This window comes from Ranitomeya variabilis, chromosome 5, assembly GCF_051348905.1.
Source record: "Ranitomeya variabilis isolate aRanVar5 chromosome 5, aRanVar5.hap1, whole genome shotgun sequence".
Taxonomy (NCBI): Eukaryota; Metazoa; Chordata; class Amphibia; order Anura; family Dendrobatidae; genus Ranitomeya; species Ranitomeya variabilis.
The window spans coordinates 78,624,437-78,646,825 of NC_135236.1; the positions used below are offsets into that span (position 1 = coordinate 78,624,437).

General features: G+C 43.6%; 1 protein-coding gene across 1 annotated transcript in view; it reads left to right on the forward strand.

Annotated features, from left to right (window-relative positions):
- Positions 1-9,317: 9,317 nt before the first annotated feature.
- The window catches only part of PRR36 (proline rich 36), an 80,191-nt gene continuing 67,119 nt past the window's right edge, over positions 9,318-22,389 (forward strand). The window contains exon 1 of the mRNA XM_077262536.1: positions 9,318-9,568. The gene's annotated coding sequence lies outside the window, so the exon portion shown is untranslated. The remainder of the gene's footprint in view (positions 9,569-22,389) is intronic.

The following is a 22,389-nucleotide window of genomic DNA, read 5'->3' on the forward strand; positions in this document are numbered from 1 at the left end:
CATTATTGCCCAGCAATTTCTCTGCAATATAAACTGCCTATTTATTAATATCTGTATTCCTGCAAAGAACTATTGCCTATTATTAACTGGCTATTTTCCTACTACCTGACACTGCCTCTTATTAACCTGTTGTTTGCCACCACCACGCTTAAAGCTGTTTAGCTTAGCCAACATGAGCTCTAATAGTAAGGATACTAATGACACAGAGCCCAAAGCTGCTGATGGCGCACGTAAGATCAGGTGTGATATAAAGTATGGTAATGATGCAGAGCGAAAAGCCGCCGATGCCGCACGTAAGCGCAAACAGCGTGTTAACAAGAGTACAGAGGATAGATGCAAGCGCCTGGATACTGTTAAGTATACTAATGACACAGAGTGTAAAGCTGCTGATGGCGCACGTAAGATCAGGTCTGATATAAAGTATGGTAATGATGCAGAGCGAAAAGCCGCCGATGCCACACATAAGCGCATACAGCGTGTTAACAAGAGTACAGAGGATAGATGCAAGCGCCTGGATACTGTTAAGTATACTAATGACACAGAGTCCAAAGCTGCTGATGGCGCACGTAAGATCAGGTGTGATATAAAGTATGGTAATGATGCAGAGCGAAAAGCCGCCGATGCTGCACGTAAGCGCAAACAGCGTGCTAACAAGAGTACAGAGGAGAGATGCAAGCGCCTGGACACTGTTAAGTATACTAATGACACAGAGCCCAAAGCTGCTGATGGCGCACGTAACATCAGGTCTGATAATAAGTATACCAATGACGCACAGCGAAAAGACACCGATGCTGCACGTAAGCGCAAACAGCGTGCTAACAAGAGTACAGAGGATAGATGCAAGCACCTGGACACTGTTAAGTATACTAATGACACAGAGCCCAAAGCTGCTGATGGCGCACGTAACATCAGGTCTGATAATAAGTATACCAATGACGCAGAGCGAAAAGCCGCCGATGCCGCACGTAAGCGCAAACAGCGTGCTAACGAGACTACAGAGGACAGACAGAAGCGCTTGGACACTATTAATGCTGCTTGCAATAAACGCATTACTAATGAGTCTTTTGAGGACAAAACTAATCGATTAAGTAATAAAGCTGCTGCTGCACGCTCTCAACGTTGCAAACATAATATTTCCACGTCCTCAGTCATAGATTCTGCCCACAATACAGCTTCTTTGTCTCCATTCATAGAATGTGTGCAGCCTGAAGCTCCTTTAACCGTTTGTAAATCTGCACGTAAGCGCAAACACTGTCCTACTTACACTCCAAATGATAAACGCCGTCGCCTGTACACCGTTAAGTCTGCTTATAAGACATGCTTCACACCTGACTCTTCTAAGGCAACAAACAAACCATTACCAAATGCAGCTGGTGCACGCCGTGAACGGCGCAAAAAAACCGCTTGCACCTCCATATTAATAAACCCTGACCACGATACACCTTCCAACTCCTCAGTGATTGAATCTGTGGACAGTGAAGATCCTCTACCAGGTCCACGCTTTATATATGTTGGCTTAAAGAAACATTCCAATGCTCCGTTACCACAACCTGTACCTCAACATCCTACAGGTTTTACTAATGATGACAGTACCATAGTAGAACACTCCTGTGGTCCTATGAACTATTTATGTGAACATTGTCAAGCATTACATTTTAATGCTGAGATACCAGCAGATAAAAATTTTACTCTGTGTTGTCACAAGAGTAAAGTGCATATACCTATACCCCAATATCCCGAGGTCTTTAAACGATTGCTGACAGGGGAGAGTGAGTTCAGTAAGAATCTCATGGAAAATATTCGTAGTATTAACAGCTCATTTGCTTTCGCCTCCATGGGTGCCAATATATCCCCTCCACCTGGACATGGCCCTTACTGTTTCCGTATACATGGACAAATATATCATCGTACTGGAACCCTACATCCCAGTGATGATCAAGTTCCAGCTTATGCCCAACTGTATATTTTGGATACCGCTACCGCGAATGAACAACGTTTAAACTGTGAACAAAATCAAAAATGTCATCCCACTTTGATGAGTATAATTGCTCTTCAGTTAGACAATGTGAATCCCTTTGTTGCTGCCTACAAAATGTTACGAGATGTGGAACATGAAGAACATCTTAAAGCTGAAGCTAATGGCACTCTTATGCCAAATATCATCATGGCCCTTAAACAAGATCGGAATCAAGACCCTCGCCGATATAATAATCCAACTGTCAATGAAGTTGCTGTCGTATTTGAAAATGACAATGGAGAGCCACCATTTAATCGTGATATTTTAATACATTTACAACCGGACCCCAAAAATCCTTTGGCGCCAAGAACACAACAGGTCAGCATTCTACACAGTAATTTAGATGCTTTACTCTATCCTTTATTTTTCCCTTACGGAGACCAGGGCTGGCATGATGGCCTCAAGCAACAAGGGCAAAGTCCACGCAGAGTTACACAACTGCAATATTACTGCTATGTGCTGTCTGTCCGTAATCAGTTTAATCCACTCCTGAATGGTGGCAAACTCACTCAGCAGTACTTAGTGGATGCTTATGTGAAAATCCAGGCAAATCGCCTAAATTATATCCGTCAACACCAAAAGGATTTGAAAGTAGAGGATTATTGTGTACTCCAGGAACATTTCCAGAAAAAATCCATTGAGAAGGGCATCCCCATTGGAAAAACGGTCATTTTACCATCTTCGTTTGAAGGCAGTCCCAGGAATATGCAGCAGCGGTACCAGGATGCCATGGCTATTGTGACTAAATATGGTCGTCCTGATCTATTCATCACCATGACCTGTAATCCGAAATGGAATGAGATTACTGAGAATTTGGAACCTTGGCAGCGTGTGGAACATAGACCTGATTTGGTGGCACGTGTTTTCAAAATAAAACTGGAAGCACTCTTAAAAGACATTAACAACGGATTATTTGGGAAAGTTTGCGCTATGGTTCATGTAATTGAATTTCAAAAACGTGGCCTTCCACACGCTCACATTTTGATTATTCTGGACAGCAACTCCAAATTAAGGACTGAGGAGGACATAGACAATACAGTGTGGGCTGAAATTCCCAATCCTACCCACTACCGTCAGCTCCATAAAATTGTTCTCCAACATAAGATTCATGGTCCGTGTGGAGAACACAACCCAAATTCTCCCTGTATGGATCTGGGGAAGTGTACAAAAGGTTTCCCTAAAGATTTGCAACGAAGAACCATCATAGCTAAGGACGCCTATCCTACTTATCGCAGACACTTTGGCCCATCTTTTCAACACCATTCTAACATGATTGACAATTCGTGGGTGGTTCCATATAATCCGTTCCTGCTATTAAAATACAAGTGCCATATAAATGTCGAAGTTTGTGGTTCCATTCAGGCTGTGAAATATTTATTTAAATACGTCTACAAAGGACATGATAAAGCCAATCTTGAAATCTGCCAGACTAACATCCAACATGATGAAACACACCAATTCATGGATTCAAGATATGTCAGTGGCAGTGCACCAGAGGCAGCTTGGCGAATATTCTCATATCCAATGCATAAACAATCTCATAGCATCATTCGCCTTGCTGTACATCTACCGCATTCTCAGCCACTCTATTTTCATGAGGATGACTCTATTGGAAACATCAAACAAAAGCTCCATCAAAATTCTACACTTATGGCCTACTTCAAGCTTAATCAGAACGACCATCATGCTCATATTTATTTATACCGTGAAATTCCCGAAAACTATGTTTGGAAAGAAGGTTCTTGGGAAGTTAGAAAGCGAGCAGGTGGTTCTGTGATTGGACGAATGTATACTGTCAGTGTGAAAGACCAAGAACGCTACTATTTAAGATTGTTATTGTTACATGTCAAAGGTGCAACCAGTTTTGACAGCATAAAAACTGTACACGGAGTCACACATCAAACCTTCAAAGATGCGGCATTAGCTCTTGGCTTACTATTTGATGATAGTCTGTGGAGAAATACATTACTTGATGCCAGTATTCTCAACATGCCAGCACAGCTACGTGACATGTTTGCCTACATTTGTATTTTTGGTCCTCCAGCTAAACCTCGGGACTTATGGGATGAATTTAAGGAACACTTTGTAGAAGACTACTGCTATGCATACCACTCCGACACTCTGGAGTGTGTCAATTGTGAAGGCTATGCTATGACAGATGTCCAACATGTTCTTAAAGCTCATGGCAAAACTTATACTGATTTTAATTTGCCACGTCCAGTCAAGAAACAACACCTCCTCCCACAGTATGATAAAGATTATGAGTTATCAGCAGCTGCTGAAATGAAAGCTACTCTAAATGAGGACCAACTTTTTGCTTTTGATGCTATCACTCAAGCTTCAGAAGACACTAATTCTACAGCAAAGTGTTTTTTCCTTGATGGTCCTGGTGGCAGCGGAAAAACGTACCTATATCATCTACTCCTACATCAGCTAAGAGGACAAGGAGACATTGTGTCACCTGCTGCCACTACTGGAATTGCCGCCAACTTGCTACAAGGTGGACGAACCATTCATTCTCTTTATGGGATTCCAATTCCTGTGAATGAAACATCTGTTTCCAGGATTAAGAATTATACCGATGCAGCAAAAGATTTGCACAGCACTAAACTTTTTATTATTGATGAGTGCACAATGCTATCCAAATATGCATTGCATGTCATTGATAGAGTTTTACGTGATGTCATGACAACAAATGTAGCTCACAAAGAAAAAACACCGTTTGGAGGTAAAGTGATTGTTTTTGGAGGCGACTTTAGACAATGTCTTCCTGTCATCCCTCATGGGACAAGAACTGATGTTGTAGAGAGCTGTATAAAATATTCACAACACTGGCAACATTTTACTCGCCTGCCACTTATTAACAACATGCGCTCCATTGATCCTCACTACAGCAGTTGGTTGCTTTAACTGGGAAATGGTGAACTATCTAATGAACATAACCTTGGAGATGATGTAATTGAAATTCCTCCAGACATGGTATGCACTGGCTCTTTAATAATTGAAATTTTTGGAGATAATCTTTGTATTGATGTGAATGACACCGAAAGCATAAATACAGCTGCATCTCATGCAATTTTATGTCCAAAAAATGAGGACGTTGAGAAAGTCAATTCCCAAGTCATGGATTTATTGATAGGTGACTATACTGAATATATCAGTGATGATTCCATCGATCCTGATGAAGCTGATGACCTCGATCAATACCCACTTGAGTTTTTGAATTCACTAACACCAACTGGAATGCCTTCACATCGGCTGAAACTTAAAATTGGCACCATTGTCATGTTATTACGTAATCTGAACACGAACAAAGGTCTCTGCAATGGTACGCGGCTCATTGTCACTGCCTTACATGCCAATATCATACTGGCTAAAGTAATTAGTGGGTCAGCAGCAGGAAATGTGGTATTCATTCCACGAATTGATTTGTGTCCATCAGAGACTGGATTACCTTTTAAATTAAGACGGAGACAATTTCCCATCAAGCCCGCATTTGCAATGACCATAAATAAATCTCAAGGCCAGACCCTCCATCGAGTTGGCATTTATCTACCAGAACCTGCTTTTGCCCATGGTCAATTGTATGTTGCTTTTTCCAGGGTGAAGCAATGTTGCAATGTGAGGGTTAAAGTGGTTAATACACCACTTCAAGGACAATTATTGGCTGATAGTACTAAAGTCTTCACACGTAATATTATCTACAAAAATATTTTAGTTTAAAGTTACTTTTCTTTTTTTTCATTATTCAGTTTTTCTAATAACATAGACAGCAATAGGCAAATTCTATGTATAGAGATAAGGAAAAAAAACAAAAACAAAAAAAAATTAGTGTAGCCATAGACATATAGATTTTAAGTACTTATGTAGGAAATACGTATATAACATACGTACTCATTAGCATATAGGGTTAATAACTCTATATCATATCTACATAAATTTAGAAATATGATATATCAATACATATTTTTATAGGTAAGTAGAACACACATTAAGTACAAGATGTAAGATGTGTATCATCCAAATGCCTGTATTTGGTGATAGGAACCTGTATTTGAAGCTCCAGCAGTATAGCTGCTGAGAGATTTCATTTTGTTTTTAAAAAGGGTGAGGTTTTTGTGAACAGGTAAGAGACGGGTGGGATGGCTGTTCACACACATCTCTATCTCCAGGTGTGTTCTGTACATAGAAATAGATATATAGATAGGTACATATTTAGATAGATAGGGAAAGAATAGAGATTTTGCTTTCACATCAACATTTTTCTGCTATTTGGAGAATTTATGGTGGAAAAAAGGCTATTTCTGCACTTCCTGCCTAAGGGCTGACCCACGCCACTCTTGCTGTAAGTTGCATGCAATGTATACGGAATTTGTACTTCACTTGCGGCAGGTGCGGCACATGTGGTTTCTGCAGTTTTCGCCACAAAATCTCCACTTACCAGTGTTTTTGTTGTGGCTGCATTTAATGCAATTGCCGAAGCCGCGTTTGCCGCATTTACTGCAAGTTAACTCCAAGCTTCATCTACATTGCATGGCACTTGCTGAAAGTGTGTTGTAGGTCAGTTCTTTGGTGCCAAGTGTGGAAGTTGTATTGTTTTTAACATTACTTCTGCAAATATCAGAAACATGCAGATGTGAAAGAGGTCTGAGTATTAAGAAATAGGAATCAGTTAGTTAGGACCCATCAGTTCAAAGGCTACCGTGACGTGGTTGATGGGCATGTTTATATTAGCCCATCGGTGTACTATGAACGTTGATTTCTTAAATTTTACACTTCTGTAAAAATAAACACAAAAAATTTGGATACACAAAAAGGCTTTTATTTCTGTTGTACCTATTAGAATTATTTAAAATGAAGGCTTAGCTAAGCCCAAGAGATGATTAAAAACGTTTCATACCAACCCATCAGATGTAAAATTACTGTGAAAATACCTCATGGGCACACAAGTATGCGCCAGTATGGGTACTAAGAGCTTTTCCACATAATAATGAAATATTTTAAAATGTCATAGAACATACCAATATACATAGTTATTGATACATATTATTTATTATTTACATTATTGTTCTTAAGCAAAGAACCGTTGTTGTGGCATTTGCCACAACACGCAAAGTTGTTGTCTGATGTCTTTCATCCCTCCCCTCATAAGCATGTTCATGGATCCTGTGTAACTGTACCTTAAATAACAAGAATTGTCAAGAGCTGGTGAGTGCAGCCATTTTTTGTTCTTTCTTACTATTATTTATTAATTGTATTATTCTTACATTTGAATAAATAAAGTATATATGGATTCTAGACTCCCGATTCTTTAGAATCGGGCTGCCATCTAGTCTCTATATAAAGACCAACAAGGATATTACCACCATATGGTCAGTGGTAGATACCAGTCCTACAGAACATGTAAGAGATCAAAGCACAGTTACAGATAATGTCTTACCGCTGATGTTCTTTCTGATGGAATCATTCACTTTTCCAGTGTTTTCCATCTGGCCCAGACCGACATGACAACTTCTGCCAGCCACGACTTGGCTGTAGAGAAAACAACAAAGACACATTTCACTTCTCACATTCCAGCCCCATCACCATCTACTCCCAACCAGCACAAATTCCTCATCCTGCTGATACTCCAATACTGAGCCGCTGTGTCCCTATTACTGCTCCTGCTGTGTAGTTCTCTGTGCCCTCTAAATTCTAAAGCAACCCTCTATAATATAGTAATACGGGGTACAAGTGCCCTAGAAAACTCTGCCCATATTTTGCCCAATAGAAAGTTATATTGCCCTATGTGCCCCATTGATAGTCACAGTAACCTGAGTTCCCCTATAACAATACAGTAAGTGCCCACTTTACATTTAATAATGTCCCGAGTCTCCCTCCCTGTACAGCTCCCCTATACACAGTATAATGCCCCCTCACTGTATAGTACCACCCACACAGTATACTGATTCCTTACTCCAAACTGTTTGATGGCTCCAACACTGTAGGATGGTCCCTTCACTGTAATCCCCACACTGTATGATGGCCCCCTAGATAGCTTTCATATAGTATAATGCACCAGATAGTCTTAAATATAGTATAGTGCACTCCCCATAGGCCTACTCTATATTGTATAATGCACCTCCTATAGGCAGACTCTATAGCAAAAGGCAGCCCTCATAGGCAAACTCTATATTTTATAATGCACCCCCATAGGCAGACTCTATAGCACAAGGTAGCACCCAAAGGCAAACTCTATAGCACAAGGCAGCACCCCATAGGCAGACCCTGTAATATAAGGCAGCACCCCCATAGGCAGACCTCGTAATATAAGGCAGCACCCCCATAGGCAGACCCAGTAGTATAAGGCAGCACCCCCCTAGGCAGACCCCGTAGTATAAGGCAGCACCCCTATAGGCAGACTCTGTAGTATAAGGCAGCACCCCTATAGGCAGACTCTGTAGTGGAAGGCAGCACCCCTATAGGCAGACTCTGTAGTGTAAGGCAGCACCCCTATAGGCAGACCCTGTAGTATAAAGCAGCACCCCCATAGGCAGACCATGTAGTATAAGGCAGCACCCCTATAGGCAGACTCTGTAGTATAAGGCAGCACCCATAAAAAAAAATACTCACCTTTCTTCTTCCTAGTTCCTCCGGATCTCTGAGCTCCTGCTCATCTCCTGACTTCGGGCGCCAGTTAGTGACGTCATCGTGCCCGCTGTAAGTGTCGGCGTCGGTAACATCAGACGCTGACAGGGGGATGATGGGAGAAGGAGCGTAGCTCAGCGCTCCTGCTCCCATCAATGTGATCAGCTGTATCGGCTAAATGCCGGTACAGCTGACCTTGCAATCTGGGGCGGGGGCCCACTGCTGGCACCGGGCCCTCCCACCTGCTCAAGGGCCCCATAGCGGCTGGGTAGCAGAGCAGGGAGATAGATTCTCCCTGCTCTGCCGTAGAATGTAACTGTATGGCGTGCTGCATAGCGCTCCGGGTGGGCCCCCTCAGAGAGCGGGGCCCGAGGCGATGGCCCCCTCTGCCCTCCCGGTAGCTACGCTACTGGTTTTACCATATAATGTACATATCAGCAATTCATACTGGCAAGACCACTGTATATAGGTGTACATGCACACTTGCAGAGAGTGAAGATTTCTCCCTGGAGACTTATAAATTTCTCTTCCTTCCTCCTGCTCATATAACAAGCCATATTTCCATGGAGATGGATCCTTCAGCAAGGTGGGGGTTGCACAGTACTTTGCAGGGGTTAATGATCACATCTGAGACATGGCTTGATATCATGTGCAGAGGACAACACTGCCACCTGCTGATCAAATACATGAATTAGCACGTCCTGTCACCTTCAGCAGGGAGGGACGGGGTCTATAGATTATAGGTTACTCCTGTGTGTGTCATTTTTGTCGCTGTATGATATAAATGCCAACATGATGTGACACGGTCGTCTAGATGATCCTGTTGTGTGACCCAGTTCTGAATACGAGCCAGAGGTGGAGCTGGGAGCAAGGGGAAGACGTACACACTGTGCTCGCTGTACCTGAGCGGCGTTTACCTGGAAGGTATTGCAATATATGAGGGGGAGCTGATGATAGGGTTGAAGTATATACATAGATGCTGTGTTTATGACTGTGGGGGGGAGGTGGATGACGTAACATCTGGATGTGGTGGTGGCACAGTCCTTGCGAGTGGGTGGTGGTTCTCCTGATGTTTTTTTTATACGCCAAAATATTTGTCTAGGTTGTATTGATTTTTTATGCAGGATTTGGCATTCTGTTATCGCCCCTCACCAATCTTTATGTGAGCAGCCAACCTTAGTCTGTATCCCCATACTGGTTTATTATAGGACTACATCTATCAGTAGACGATACCTTTCTATAATCTTTAGATTGGCCCCATACTGCCAAATGTTCCCCCCAATGTTTTTTTTTTATAAAAAAGCAAAGAATGGTGACAGTCTAATGACATACATTTTATATTTATTTTTTTTACAATTGAGTCCAATTGTTAAAAAAACAAAAAAAGCTTCCCGAGAATATTTGATTAAGGGAGGCAAAATAAGTAAAAAAAAGAGCAACAATGTACGTGTGGGGACAGTCAATACCTACACATTATGTTATACCTCAGATGTTCAGAGTGATAATATGGCTTCAAAAACTTATATGGAGACCAGTTATGTCTCCATCTTCAAACAAAGTCAGACTCCGCACGAATCATGGCATGCTACATTGAACGCCATATTACCAAAAATATACCTTATAACACAATGGTGTAGAGGAGGCAGATGGTAAGGGTATGTGCACACGTTCAGGAATTTTCACGTTTTTTCGTGATAAAAACGCTATAAAAATGCATAAAAAACGCATAGATATGCATCCTATCATTTAGAATGCATTCCGCATTTTTTGTGCACATGATGTGTTTTTTTCCGCAAAAAAAAACGCATTGCGGAAAAAGCAGCATGTTCATTATTTTTGCGGATTTTTTGTGGATTTCCCATTGTTTTGGAGTGTCAGGGGAAAAACGCAAAAAATCCGCAAAAAAAGTGTCAAATCCGCGCAAAAAACGCATGCAGAATTCCTGCGGAAAACCTCAGGTTTATCTCAGGAAAATTCTGCATGCATTCTGGACGTGTGCACATACCCTAAGAGTACAGGACAAAGTATCAATCAAAGCAACCAGCAACCCGCACCACCGATTCCTGTTTGTGGACTCTGGAGTATGAAGGTGCTGGCTGGTCCGCCTACGATCTCGGGTGCTATGGCCAGGAAAAATGCTGTCATAAAGATATAGCAGGAAGAATTTACGGCCGCACTCACCGATCTTCTATGCAGTTCACTTTATTGAAAAACCATCTTCACGGCACGGGGGTGTTTGGAGCCCGTTGAAGCACCTGGTCGGTGCGAAACGGCCGTCGTTCGGCTCTCACTAACCTTGTACAAACACCCCCGTGCCGTGAAGATGGTTTTTCAATAAAGTGAACTGCATAGAAGATCGGTGAGTGCGGCCGTAAATTCTTCCTGCTATAAAGTATCAAAGCATAACCAGAAGTCTGAGAACATATAGGTAACAACCCCCTGGGGCATAGCTATAGGGAATCCAGAGGCGGTGGTTGGATTTGGGTCTGGTGTTTGTTGTCACTAGTGTTACAAATGTTATGTGGCAAATGGCGCTGTGTTACATATTTTGGATTAGGCTTCATGTCATACTGTATGTCTGATAACCAATTTTGTAATTGTTGCAAACAAATACCTCTGAGACCACTCAAGAGCATTGTCATAGAAAATATGAAAAATCATTGAGGCCCCTCATATCCCCCCTCCCTTTTTTCTTTCCTGTACCATTTCTCATAAGGAGTCAGGAGCTAGCACTCAAACCTGCCTTTATGTAAAATGGAAGCACACGAAGAGATGTGAAACAGCTTAATTAGAATGCAAGGATTCTTTTTTATGTCCAGGTGACTAAAAAGAATGTGTATAGTCCACAGAGAGAGAGACAGGAAAAGGCTTATTAGATTTTGAGGGGATCAAAGAAGATCTCGCATCCTTTACAAATAGCCATGGTCACTGAAGTTAGAATGAGAGGGCAGACAGCATGTCTCTGGGAGAAAATATGGAATATTGAAATTTCTATACATCCAATATTAATGAGACGTACATTTTCAGGACCGGAATAACTAGGCAAAAATACACTTATTTTCTCTTAATTATAACCCCTTCCAAAAAGCCTCAAATCCATAGGTACCATATAACCACCAGCAGCTAGGCTATGTTTGGCCTCTAAGCGTTGATAAAATCCAGATACAAAAGAGGACATTAGTCTCAAACGTCTACGATTTCCTAAAATAATGAAGGGCTGAGACCAGTCCACATCCTGGCCCAGGTGAGGTCACCACAGAGGGGTGTGTGGGACTCTGGGTCTGATAAAAGATCAGGCTCACTTATGATCTGTGTTCGTGCAGAGAGTTACATATTTGTATGCAGGGATCCTACTTATTGATGGCCAAATCGAAGCGCTCTCCTTCAGCTAAACTGAATTCTCTTAGCGATCAGTGTAGCAAGTTCTCGTTAATCCCTTTTATTTTCTGTAACTGTTTATGCTGCACGGTTTTGTTCCCCTTGTAAAATTTTTTGCATATTTTTCATAAACACTGCCTCACTTTGGATTAAATATAAAATGTAATAGTTCTGTTCCTTCAGTTCTGTAAACTACGCCTCAAAGTGATAAGCTACTGTAATCGGTGTCCAATTGACCGAGACAGATTGGTGGCGGCGAGTAGTCTGGGGTTATCGGAGAGTTAGTGGTGACCGTATCGGGGTGTATTCACATATTCCAGGTGTTAGAATCCGGAGGTGCATATGCCATACGCTCACCATTAATTTTCGGATAGCCGGCCTAGTGGCACGAACAGGCTGCGGCCTTCTCCGTTGATCGTGTAATTGTCCGGATGATAGGGGGCAGCAGTTGTTCGCTCCAAAGATCACAGCGGGTGGTACTCGCAACCTTCCCGGCCCGTGATATCAGGAATTTTATGGGTGTAAGAAAGTCCTGTCAAATTAAACTCCCTGACAAGATCTATTAAATAGTGATGCATTTAAAAAAAAAAAGAATTACCGTATATACTCGAGTATAAGCCGAGATTTTCAGCCCATTTTTTGGGCTGAAAGTGCCCCTCTCGGCTTATACTCAAGTCATTGTCCCAGGGGGGTCGGCGGGGGAGGGGAAGTGTTGTGAAATTGGATTCTGGGCTCCCCCGGTGGCCACTTGTGGAATTGAACTTGTGTGCATCATCCCCTCTGTTCACCTGCTCCTATCAGGATTTGGGAGTCGCTATATAACCTTGCTCCTCTGTCAGTTTCTTGCCGGTCAACAATGTAATCAGAAGCCTTCTGTGCTTGTTCCTGCTACTAGACAACTCCCAGCTAAGTTGGACTTTTGTCCTTGTGTGTTTTTGCATTTTGTTCCTGTTCACAGCTGCTGTTTCGTTACTGTGTCTGGAAAGCTCTTGTGATCGGAAATTGCCACTCTGGTGTTATGAGTTAATGCTAGAGTCTTAAAGGAATTTCTGGATGGTGTTTTGATAGAGTTTTCTGCTGACCATGAAAGTGTCCTTTCTGTCTTCCTGCTATCTAGAAAGCGGACCTCGATTTTGCTAAACCTATTTTCATACTACGTTTGTCATTTCATCTAAAATCACCGCCAATATATGTGGGGGCCTCTGTCTGCCTTTTGGGAAAATTTCTCTAGAGGTGAGCCAGGACTGTCTTTTCCTCTGCTAGGATTAGGTAGTTCTCCGGCTGGCGCTGGGCATCTAGGGTTAAAAAACGTAGGCATGCTACCCGGCCACTTCTAGTTGTGCGGCAGGTTTAGTTCATGGTCAGTATAGTTTCCATCTTCCAAGAGCTAGTTCTCATATATGCTGGGCTATGTTCTCTCGCCATTGAGAATCATGACAGTTTGACCGGCCCAAAAAAGGGTTAAATTACTGGCTGAGAAAGGAGAGAAAAAAGAAGTCTGCTACAATTTTTTTTTTTTTTTTTTTTTCCTCTAGTTCTGAGTGTGCTCTTAATTGAATCACTTGCTAGTCTGCCTATACTGCAGCCTTCCTCTCTTTCTCTCCTTCTAATCCTTGAATGGCTCTGTGTTCACCTGTTTCAAATGGATCTTCAGAGTGTAGCTACAGGTTTGAATAATCTCGCCACAAAGGTACAAAATTTGCAAGATTTTGTTGTTCATGCACCTATGTCTGAGCCTAGAATTCCTTTGCCTGAATTCTTCTCGGGGAATAGATCTCACTTTCAAAATTTTAAAAATAATTGCAAATTGTTTTTGTCCCTGAAGTCTCGCTCTGCCGGAGACCCTGCACAGCAGGTCAGGATTGTAATTTCCTTGCTCCGGGGCGACCCTCAAGACTGGGCTTTTGCATTGGCACCAGGGGATCCTGCGTTGCTCAATGTGGATGCGTTTTTTCTGGCCTTGGGGTTGCTTTATGAGGAACCTCATTTAGAGCTTCAGGCGGAAAAGGCCTTGATGTCCTTGTCTCAGGGGCAAGATGAAGCTGAAATATACTGCCAAAAATTCCGCAAATGGTCTGTGCTTACTCAGTGGAATGAGTGCGCCCTGGTGGCGATTTTCAGAGAAGGTCTCTCTGATGCCATTAAGGATGTTATGGTGGGGTTCCCTGTGCCTGCGAGTCTGAATGAGTCCATGACGATGGCTATTCAGATCGATAGGCGTCTGCGGGAGCGCAAACCTGTGCACCATTTGGCGGTGTCTACTGAGAAAACGCCAGAAAAAATGCAATGTGATAGAATTCTGTCCAGAAGCGAGCGGCAGAATTTTAGACGAAAAAATGGGTTGTGCTTCTATTGTGGTGATTCAACTCATGTTATATCAGCATGCTTTAAGCGTACTAAGAAGCCTGACAAGTCTGTTTCAATTAGCACTTTACAGTCTAAGTTTATTCTATCTGTGACCCTGATTTGTTCTTTGTCATCTATTACCGTGGACGCCTATGTCGACTCTGGCGCTGCTTTGAGTCTTATGGATTGGTCCTTTGCCAAACGCTGTGGGTATGATTTGGAGCCACTGGAGGCTCCGATACCTCTGAAAGGGATTGACTCCACCCCATTGGCTAGTAATAAACCACAATACTGGACACAAGTGACTATGCGTGTTAATCCGGATCACCAGGAGGTTATTCGCTTTCTGGTGCTGTATAATCTACATGATGTTTTGGTGCTGGGATTGCCATGGCTGCAATCTCATAACCCAGTCCTCGACTGGAGAGCTATGTCTGTGTTAAGCTGGGGATGTAAAGGAACTCATGGGGACGTACCTTTGGTTTCCATTTCATCATCTATTCCCTCTGAGATTCCTGAATTCTTGTCTGACTTTCGTGACGTTTTTGAAGAACCCAAGGTTGGTTCACTACCTCCGCACCGGGAGTGCGATTGTGCCATAGACTTGATTCCGGGTAGTAAATACCCTAAGGGTCGTTTATTTAATCTGTCTGTGCCTGAACACGCTGCTATGCGAGAATATATAAAGGAGTCCTTGGAAAAGGGACATATTCGTCCTTCGTCATCTCCCTTAGGAGCCGGTTTTTTCTTTGTGTCTAAGAAAGACGGCTCTTTGAGGCCGTGTATTGATTATCGACTTTTGAATAAAATCACGGTTAAATATCAATATCCGTTACCACTGCTTACTGATTTGTTTGCTCGTATAAAGGGGGCCAAGTGGTTCTCTAAGATTGATCTCCGTGGGGCGTATAATTTGGTGCGAATCAAGCAGGGGGATGAGTGGAAAACCGCATTTAATACGCCCGAGGGCCATTTTGAGTATTTGGTGATGCCTTTTGGTCTTTCAAATGCCCCTTCAGTCTTCCAGTCCTTTATGCATGACATTTTCCGCGATTATTTGGATAAATTTATGATTGTGTATCTGGATGATATTCTGATTTTTTCGGATGACTGGGACTCTCATGTCCAGCAGGTCAGGAGGGTTTTTCAGGTTTTGCGGTCTAATTCCTTGTGTGTGAAGGGTTCTAAGTGTGTTTTTGGGGTTCAAAAGATTTCTTTCTTGGGATACATTTTTTCCCCCTCTTCCATCGAGATGGATCCTGTCAAGGTTCAGGCTATTGGTGATTGGACGCAACCCTCTTCTCTTAAGAGTCTTCAGAAATTTTTGGGCTTTGCTAACTTTTATCGTCGATTTATTGCTGGTTTTTCTGATGTTGTAAAACCATTGACTGATTTGACTAAGAAGGGTGCTGATGTTGCTGATTGGTCCCCTGATGCTGTGGAGGCCTTTCGGGAGCTCAAGCGCCGCTTTTCTTCCGCCCCAGTGTTGCGTCAGCCTGATGTTGCTCTTCCTTTTCAGGTTGAGGTCGACGCTTCTGAGATCGGAGCTGGGGCGGTGTTGTCGCAGAGAAGTTCCGACTGCTCCGTGATGAGACCTTGTGCCTTTTTTTTCCCGTAAATTTTCGCCCGCCGAGCGGAATTATGATATTGGGAATCGGGAGCTTTTGGCCATGAAGTGGGCTTTTGAGGAGTGGCGTCACTGGCTTGAGGGGGCCAGACATCAGGTGGTGGTATTGACTGACCACAAAAATTTAATTTACCTTGAGTCTGCCAGGCGCCTGAATCCTAGACAGGCGCGCTGGTCGTTGTTTTTCTCTCGGTTTAATTTTGTGGTGTCGTACCTACCGGGTTCTAAGAATGTTAAGGCGGATGCCCTTTCTAGGAGTTTTGAGCCTGACTCCCCTGGTAATTCTGAGCCCACAGGTATCCTTAAAGATGGAGTGATATTGTCTGCCGTTTCTCCAGACCTGCGGCGGGCCTTGCAGGAGTTTCAGGCGGATAGACCTGATCGTTGCCCACCTGGTAGACTGTTTGTTCCTGATGATTGGACCAGTAGAGTCATCTCTGAGGTTCATTCTTCTGCGTTGGCAGGTCATCCTGGAATCTTTGGTACCAGGGATTTGGTGGCAAGGTCCTTCTGGTGGCCTTCCCTGTCACGAGATGTGCGAGGCTTTGTGCAGTCTTGTGACGTTTGTGCTCGGGCCAAGCCTTGTTGTTCTCGGGCTAGTGGATTGTTGTTGCCCTTGCCTATCCCGAAGAGGACTTGGACGCACATCTCGATGGATTTTATTTCGGATCTGCCTGTTTCTCAGAAGATGTCTGTCATCTGGGTGGTGTGTGACCGTTTCTCTAAGATGGTCCATCTGGTTCCCTTGCCTAAGTTGCCTTCTTCTTCCGAGTTGGTTCCTCTGTTTTTTCAAAATGTTGTTCGTTTGCATGGTATTCCTGAGAATATCGTTTCTGACAGAGGGACCCAATTCGTGTCTAGATTTTGGCGGGCATTCTGTGCTAGGATGGGCATAGATTTGTCTTTTTCGTCTGCTTTCCATCCTCAGACTAATGGCCAGACCGAGCGGACTAATCAGACCTTGGAGACATATTTGAGGTGTTTTGTGTCTGCGGATCAGGATGATTGGGTTGCTTTTTTGCCTTTGGCGGAGTTCGCCCTCAATAATCGGGCCAGCTCTGCCACCTTGGTGTCCCCGTTTTTCTGTAATTTGGGGTTTCATCCTCGATTTTCCTCCGGTCAAGTGGAATCTTCGGATTGTCCTGGAGTGGATGCTGTGGTGGAGAGGTTGCATCAGATTTGGGGGCAGGTGGTGGACAATTTGAAGTTGTCCCAGGAGAAGACTCAGCTTTTTGCCAACCGCCGTCGTCGTGTTGGTCCTCGGCTTTGTGTTGGGGACTTGGTGTGGTTGTCTTCTCGTTTTGTCCATATGAGGGTTTCTTCTCCTAAGTTTAAGCCTCGGTTCATCGGCCCGTACAAGATATTGGAGATTCTTAACCCTGTGTCCTTCCGTTTGGACCTCCCTGCATCCTTTTCAATTCATAATGTTTTTCATCGGTCATTGTTGCGCAGGTATGAGGTACCGGTTGTGCCTTCCGTTGAGCCTCCTGCTCCGGTGTTGGTTGAGGGTGAGTTGGAGTACGTTGTGGAAAAGATCTTAGACTCTCGTGTTTCCAGACGGAGACTCCAGTATCTGGTCAAATGGAAGGGATACGGTCAGGAGGATAATTCTTGGGTCACTGCCTCTGATGTTCATGCCTCCGATCTTGTCCGTGCCTTTCATAGGGCTCATCCTGATCGCCCTGGTGGTTCTGGTGAGGGTTCGGTGCCCCCTCCTTGAGGGGGGGGTACTGTTGTGAAATTGGATTCTGGGCTCCCCCGGTGGCCACTTGTGGAATTGAACTTGTGTGCATCATCCCCTCTGTTCACCTGCTCCTATCAGGATTTGGGAGTCGCTATATAACCTTGCTCCTCTGTCAGTTTCTTGCCGGTCAACAATGTAATCAGAAGCCTTCTGTGCTTGTTCCTGCTACTAGACAACTCCCAGCTAAGTTGGACTTTTGTCCTTGTGTGTTTTTGCATTTTGTTCCTGTTCACAGCTGCTGTTTCGTTACTGTGTCTGGAAAGCTCTTGTGATCGGAAATTGCCACTCTGGTGTTATGAGTTAATGCTAGAGTCTTAAAGGAATTTCTGGATGGTGTTTTGATAGAGTTTTCTGCTGACCATGAAAGTGTCCTTTCTGTCTTCCTGCTATCTAGAAAGCGGACCTCGATTTTGCTAAACCTATTTTCATACTACGTTTGTCATTTCATCTAAAATCACCGCCAATATATGTGGGGGCCTCTGTCTGCCTTTTGGGAAAATTTCTCTAGAGGTGAGCCAGGACTGTCTTTTCCTCTGCTAGGATTAGGTAGTTCTCCGGCTGGCGCTGGGCATCTAGGGTTAAAAAACGTAGGCATGCTACCCGGCCACTTCTAGTTGTGCGGCAGGTTTAGTTCATGGTCAGTATAGTTTCCATCTTCCAAGAGCTAGTTCTCATATATGCTGGGCTATGTTCTCTCGCCATTGAGAATCATGACAGGGAAGCTGCAGCTGTGACATACTCACCTGCTCCTGGCCATAGGGGTGGAGCCGCATATTCATTACTGTAATGAGCAGTACCACGTGACCGCTCAACGCTGGAAGAACCTGTCAGCGCCCGGAGACTGGAGATGCAGGGACCGCGCCAGGAGCAGGTGAGCAAAAAAACACACAAAAGAAATGGTGCAGAAAGTCCAGAAAATAATAATAAAAAATCAATTTATTAGATATAAATACATAAATGACAGGAATCAGACAATAGCAGGTTACAATTGCCGACAGGCTACATGGAGTGCACGGAGTCCAGCCAACATCCCCATAGCAGCCACCAAATTACTAGACACTGGGTAATAAAAATAGTAGTCACATCCCTGCATGTTCTATGTTAGTATTAGTATATCATATATTGGACCAGGAACACGCAGGTAACAGATTGTATAAACATATATACACACCAATGTCAGGTATAGGGGGCCCAAGTAAGGTAGGGGTGGGTTGGAGTTGGCACGTCCCATATGCTGCATCACTGGTATGTTCCTTACTTGGGCCTGGGGCCTGAGCGTCATTTTTTTTTTTAATCGCAGCAACAGCATATGGGGCAAATATCTCTATGGAGCATCTTATGGGGCCATATTCAACGTTTGTGCAGCATTATATGGGGCAAATATCTCTATGGAGCATCTTATGGGGCCATATTCAACGTTTATGCAGCATTATATGGGGCAAATATCTTTATGGAGCATCTTATGGGGCCATAATCAACGTTTGTGCAGCACTATATGGGGCAAATATCTCTATGGAGCATCTTATGGGGCCATAATCAACATTTGTGCAGCATTATACACTCACCGGCCACTTTATTAGGTACACCTGTCCAACTTCTTGTTAACACTTAATTTCTAATCAGCCAATCACATGGCAGCAACTCAGTGCATTTAGGCATGTAGACATGGTCAAGACAATCTCCTGCAGTTCAAACCGAGCATCAGTATGGGGAAGAAAGGTGATTTGAGCGCCTTTGAACGTGGCATGGTTGTTGGTGCCAGAAGGGCTGGTCTGAGTATTTCGGAAACTGCTGATCTACTGGGATTTTCACGCACAACCATCTCTAGGGTTTACAGAGAATGGTTCGAAAAAGAAAAAAAATCCAGTGAGCGGCAGTTCTGTGGGCGGAAATGCCTTGTTGATGCCAGAGGTCAGAGGAGAATGGGCAGACTGGTTCGAGCTGATAGAAAGGCAACAGTGACTCAAATCGCCACCCGTTACAACCAAGGTAGGCCTAAGAGCATCTCTGAACGCACAGTGTGTCGAACTTTGAGGCAGATGGGCTACAGCAGCAGAAGACCACACCGGGTACCACTCCTTTCAGCTAAGAACAGGAAACTGAGGCTACAATTTGTACAAGCTCATCGAAATTGGACAGTAGAAGATTGGAAAAACGTTGCTTGGTCTGATGAGTCTCGATTTCTGCTGCGACATTCGGATGGTAGGGTCAGAATTTGGCGTAAACAACATGAAAGCATGGATCCATCCTGCCTTGTATGGAGCATCTTTGGGATGTGCAGCCGACAAATCTGCGGCAACTGTGTGATGCCATCATGTCAATATGGACCAAAATCTCTGAGGAATGCTTCCAGCACCTTGTTGAATCTATGCCACGAAGAATTGAGGCAGTTCGGAAGGCAAAAGGGGGTCCAACCCGTTACTAGCATGGTGTACCTAATAAAGTGGCCGGTGAGTGTATTGGACAAAGGTCTCTATGGAGCATCTTATGGGGACCATGATGAACTGTATGGAGCATTATATGGGGCTCCTGATTCAATATGGATATTCAAAACCACTTAAGCTACTGATATCTCAATTAATTTCACTTTTATTGGTATCTATTTTTATTTTTGACATTCACCGGTAGCTGCTGCATTTTCCACCCTAGGCTTATACTCGAGTCATTAAGTTTTCCCAGTTTTTTGTGGCAAAATTAGGGGGGGTCGGCTTATGCTCGGGCCGGCTTATACTCGAGTATATACGATATGTTGAAATGACCTTTAAAGAAAACCTGTCAGCAAGTCAAAAGTGACTAGTTTTTGCTGTTATTTTATTCCCGTTGCTCCCCTGAATATTTTGATTTTTCTTTAAATGTAACAGACAGTTCTGGAGGTCTGGACCTTTTTATTATTGCTAATTTCTATGGTCCGTAATGGTAAATATTTATACTTTGCTTAGATTATTATTCAGATAATTAAATCTACCTATATATCTCTACTAATTTTGTATTTTAGTATTAGCTTTATAAGAGTTATTCATAAAAGCACTAACACAGGGTGTTGTATCTTATATAGAGGTGTCTGTCTGTTAAACATTCCTTTGCTTTTGAAAGTATAGTAAGCTGAGTAGAACCAGCTTGAAAGATATTTGACAGAATCCAGAATTTACAATTTTGTTTTTCCCAACTTAAATATCTTCTGTCTTAAGTAATGTAATGTAAGAAGCCATTCCCAGTTCACCTTCTTTGTGGATGTAATAAAAACTTGTGACTGGGCATCTGAGAGTCAGACAAACAGCACACTAACAGACACTGGCTGTGCGCCCTTGTCTCCGATTGATGATTGATCGACTCCCTGATTTGATCCAAACTGGCAAACGTGTGAAACCTTTTGAGCTTCTCCTATAACTTTCCATACAGATTTCCACATCAGGAATCTAAGGTGTTGTGGCTCACAAGGTTCTTTGGGGTGTGTCTTTAGGCTGCTCTGCATAATTACTCAGTGAACCATGGCCTTGTGTAAAGACCATAAAAATTAGCATTAAAACAAAAAAGGTCCATATCTCTGGAACCATATTGCATACTAAAAAAAACCCAATAAAAAACAGAATACTCAGAGGAGCAGTGGGAATAAAATAAAAGCAAAAACTGCCCAGTTTTGACCTGGTGACAGGTCATCCTTAAGAGACTATGACATAAGTCTCTCTCAGGACAGTTCGGATACACACCCTATAGGTTATTTTCATATTTCAAGCTTTTAAGCATCTGTGATCAGTACATTCAGGGTTGGGCCTTAGTGTTCTGTTCCCCAAGGTGACAACTATAATAGTTTCCCTGTCATCCTTTATACAAACTACCATAACAACTGGTACTTGAGAGGTTGAGCGACTGCATGAGTAATGGAGGCATCGTCACATAATATCGCACTGATCATCAAACACCACGGATGAAGATGATTTAGCGTGTGGGATTCAGCACATTGGTTTAGTTCACATATTTTTTTTTTTTTTTTTAAAGGGAACCTGTCACCCCCAAAATGGCTGGTGAGGTAAGCTCACCGGCATCAGGGGCTTATCTACAGCATTCTGTAATGCTGTAGATAAGCCCCCGATGTTACCTGAAAGAGGAGAAAAAGACGTTAGATTATACTCAACCAGGGGCGGTCCCAGTGCGGTCTGGTCAAATGGGTGTCTCAGGTCCGCTCCGGCGCCTCCCATCTTCATTCCATGACGTCCTCTTCGGGTCTTTACGCCGCGGCTCCGGCGCAGGCGTACTTTGTCTGCCCTGTTGAGGGCAGAGCAAAGTACTGCAGTGCGCAGGCGCCGGAAAGGTCAGAGAGGCCCGGCGCCTGCGCACTGCAGTTCAGGGCAGAGCAAAGTACTGCAGTGCGCAGGCGCCGGGCCTCTCTGACCTTTCCGGCGCCTGCGCACTGCAGTACTTTGCTCTGCCCTCAACAGGGCAGACAAAGTACGCCTGCGCCAGAGCCACGGTGTAAAGACCCGAAGAGGACGTCATGGAATGAAGATGGGAGGCGCCAGAGCGGACCGGAGACACCCATCCGACCTGACCGCACCGGGACCGCCCCTGGGTGAGTATAATCTAATGTCTTTTTCTCCTCTTTCAGGTAACATCGGTTGCTTATCTACTGCATTACAGAATGCTGTAGATAAG